Source organism: Bombina bombina, chromosome 3 (assembly GCF_027579735.1).
Source record: "Bombina bombina isolate aBomBom1 chromosome 3, aBomBom1.pri, whole genome shotgun sequence".
NCBI lineage: Eukaryota > Metazoa > Chordata > Amphibia > Anura > Bombinatoridae > Bombina > Bombina bombina.
Genome location: NC_069501.1, coordinates 717121235 through 717125258, shown reverse-complemented (window position 1 = coordinate 717125258; position 4024 = coordinate 717121235). Strand labels below are relative to the sequence as shown.

At 36.6% G+C, this 4024-nt stretch overlaps 1 long non-coding RNA gene across 1 annotated transcript; it reads left to right on the top strand.

Moving 5' to 3' along the window:
* Positions 1-391: 391 nt before the first annotated feature.
* Positions 392-1633, top strand: LOC128651891 (uncharacterized). The gene is made up of 2 exons (XR_008401210.1): positions 392-506; positions 1388-1633. It is a non-coding gene; the product is annotated as an uncharacterized LOC128651891 (long non-coding RNA).
* The last annotated feature ends 2391 nt before the right edge of the window (positions 1634-4024 follow it).

The window sequence follows — 4024 nt, the reverse complement described above, 5'->3', positions numbered from 1 at the left end:
CTCCAGTTCAGATATCCTGAAAATCTGGCCTGTTAAGGAGGCCCGAGGACAGGTTTGAAAAGCCCTGCTCTAGGCAGTGGGAAATCTGCTGCCCAAAAAACTCCAAATGCACCAACAGCTGTAGCTCATATATATATAATTACTAGCCATGCCTGTTTTACATTAGCTGAAATTGTTTTGTTTTTTTGCTGTTGTTTTTTTTTCCCCCCTTTTCTTTTCTTGGGGGTTTGACTCCAAAACCTTTTGCTTTAATTTGTATATTTATAATTATTTGTTACACTGCAAGTATAATACAGCAGGTGTATATGCATTATAAATAAAGATCATTATATATTATTATTGTAATAACAACCAAAATATTTTTTAACGGTTCTTATTGATCTGTTTATTTTTGTTTCAGATCTAGAGGTCATAAAACTCTACCAGATGTATGAAAAATTAAAACAAAGCGGGGTGTTATATGTCATCCTAATTTCTGGTGGATGTTTGGCTGGAGTACGTTTCCGGTAAATTACTTTTATAAACTGAAAAATGTAACTGAAAATACGCTAAAAGTGTTATTTTTTAGAGGTGTTTAGATATGAGTGAAAAATATGTTTGTTTCTTATCATTTTCAACATCCAGAATAGCAGTATAGGATTTGTATAACACCAGAATATATATTAGAGTAAAAATGAGGAACTAGTTCTAGCCAGAAGCTTTAATAACTGATGGAAACCAGTACCAGTGCAGGGTTAATTAAAAGAAGAAAGGGAATCAAGATTGAAATGTTGGTGTTTTTGTCCCATAAAATAGCGGATAAGAGTTTCTTTGTAATTAAAAATAGGACACTAGCTCTCCTGCTCCATAGAGAGCCCAGTTGAAGGAGTGTTACCCTCTGAGGGTCAACTATATACCCAGCCTACAGATGACCACCACTTTTGAACTTGAAACACAATTGTCTATTGGTAGAAACAAGAAAGTACACTAAATAGCATTTTTAGTCACAATATTATAATATTTGCTTTAGCTCAGATTATAATGTTTTCTGTTTGTTAAAGGACTTTGTCATAGTTTTTGGTGAAATTATAAAAAGTGGTATAATACATCCTTTTCACTACTGTTCCTATATTTCCACTAATGTGTTAATGAATTAGCTCTGTACTTTTATTGCACTATTGTACAGACAGTTCCATTTTAACCCAATCATTTTGGCGAGGATAAAACTAGAAGTTTGAATCAATCACAAAATGTCAGTCATACTTGCATGGTAATCTGACATTTTTAGCTTCTGGGTCCAAAAGAAGGTAACATGGAAAAACTAAATATCCATCATACGGAATAATAGAAATAATGATTTTCTTGCAAGTTACATATCAGTGACTATATACTTATATTTTCTTTGTAGTCACCTATACTGTATTACAATCTAAGAGACTCAAGGAGGGAAAAAAAACAGCATGGTCAGCATGGATGAAGGGTCATCCAGTGACAGTGAGTCAGAAGACGATGGGACATCTGATGATAGCTCATAAGGGCTTTACACTTCAGTGACCCTAATGAATCTCAAATGTCTGCAGATACCAGCAATATTAGGTCATCCTGGCCACTACCCTTCTTAAAACTGTCAATTAAAATCATATATATTGCATTATATTATTATTCTATGTGTGATTTATAACCTTTATTCTTTACCTACCCTACCAACTGGATAAAGATTGCACACATTGGCATAACTATAGGGGTGTGAGCTGTCTCAATTGAGATCTGGCCCACACTTCCAAGGGGTCCATCTGATCTTGCTATCTGGGGGGGGGGGGGACAGACCAGGCTCCACCTGCTTCATTCCTGGCTCTACCAGATTGTTTTATAATTATACAGCCGTTACAGGTGATTACACAAGAGAACAACACATTTCCATAACTGGCCACCTTTTCAAGACCCAAAATATTGTGTTGCATTTGATAGTGTGACATGTCATTTCTGTTTATGCCTAAATCACACTAGATCCTCATATACCTGTGCCTCATATACCCTTTTGCCTTATTTTCACTTATTTAACATTACTTTAGCCATTGACGATATAATAGCTGCAGTTCCTTATATCAATGTTTCTCGGATCCCGTCATCATATTGTATATAGGCCTATATAAGAAAAAAACATACCTCCTAACTTTTCCAGAAGGCTTTTCCAGGGCAGGGAGCTGAGGGAAACTCATTGTTGCTGGCCCACTAATGTTTTTTGTGCAGAGCTATGACAGGACTGGCCTTGAATGTGCAATGGGCAGGACCAGATGTGTCATTGGTGAGGTTGGATGGGGTACTGGCATGTTGTAGGTAAAGCTGCAGATCTTCCTGGAAACCAGACTTAATGGAGGAAGCTGCAGGAGGGACATTAAAAGACCTAATGTTTTACTTTCAACTTGTAATACAAGTGCAAACATATTGTCATTACTAATTTACCCTGAGCGGAAAAAAAATTGCATTATTTCTTCAGTATGGGGACACACCATACATGAAAAAGAAATGCCTTGCAAGTTTTGCTCACCTTTGAAGTTTGATGTTGCTTTAGTTGTACGTGCAGCTCCAATACCTTATAGAACTGCACCTATTACACTGGTAAAATAAATCCTTCTCTTTTTATTTGTTGTGAAGTTATCTAAATTAATTGATGTTTTGCCTCTTCTACAAAACAACTTGCTCAGAAAAATCTATAACGTCTGGGTAAGGAGAGTGACCTCTTCAATATTAAGATAATGGCCAAATTATTCACATTTGTATTTTTTTATTTATAGAGGAGTAGTTAAATGTTTTCTTGCTCTTGTTTCCCAAGAGAACTTTCCATGCATTTCTATTACAGTTTTTTCCAGTTATGCTTTGTCTAAAAATGTGCCGTAATTAAGTGATATAGCAGCACCATCAAGTGAGTGCTAAATGAGCTGGCAGGGGACAGAGCACGCTGCTGATGAGACAGGATGCATACACTATAGGGGGCTAGAGGAGAAATCAATTTGTTGTGCTCATTATAGAAGTATGATTTCTAATCTAAAACTGCTCATCCAGTGAAGCAGCTTCCAGCAGAGAGGCTCTGGACCTGGTATAGACCTGACACAGGAATATTTTGGGAAATCAGTGAGACAGATGATGAGGCTAATAAAGTGTCATACCTTCAAAACAAAGCAATAATATGCTCGACTGCACAATGAAATCCAGAACTCAGCCCTTACTTCACAAACTTTATGTAGCGATTGCCAAATCCACATCCTGGGTCTGTTAAATTGTACCTACTTCTATCAATTAAAAAGAACATCAACATGGTAACATTCACATGACTGCATCTGTTCTCTATCAATAGCCGTTTGTAGCCTTGTTGAGGAAAAATACATATCTAAATTTAGCACAACATTAAAATAATATTCTGCACCCTTTAATAACCTTACATCAGTCTCTTTGCCTTTGGAGACCAGCCAGTGTCTTGATTGCCCAATTTTTGCATTTGAAGGATACCAGAAGTCCTCAATTACATCTCATGGTGTTGTTCATCTCTATGCCATTTCGGTAGTGAGACCTCAAGATAATTGATAGTCCTTGCTCTGTCCCCTAGAATAAAAAAACATAAGTTATAAAGGCATTACTATTTCAGGTGAGCCAGTTTTGTACATCAACAAATTAATAGTAGTCCTCTAATTGTGGCTATAGGTCAGAGTGTCAGGTTGTCAATTTGTCCAGGCAAGTCCAGTAAGTTTTAACAGTTGTAGTCCTGACAATGTAATCGCAGTGGTATTGGACTTCAGCAGAACATCAGCAGATAACCAACCCCAGCAGCAGAAAACAACCAGCTGACCAACAAGCTTGATAATAGTCTTGTGAGCATACATTTATTGCTAAAAACATGTTGGACAGTATGGCCTCTGATTGGCTGCATCCCCACAAACCTCCTAATAAAAAATATCGTACGTAAGATAAGACTGTTTTTTTTTTAAGTTGAGGGATTAATTTAAACATGTGCATTGTTTTCTACATGTCTAAAAATAATTATCTTACA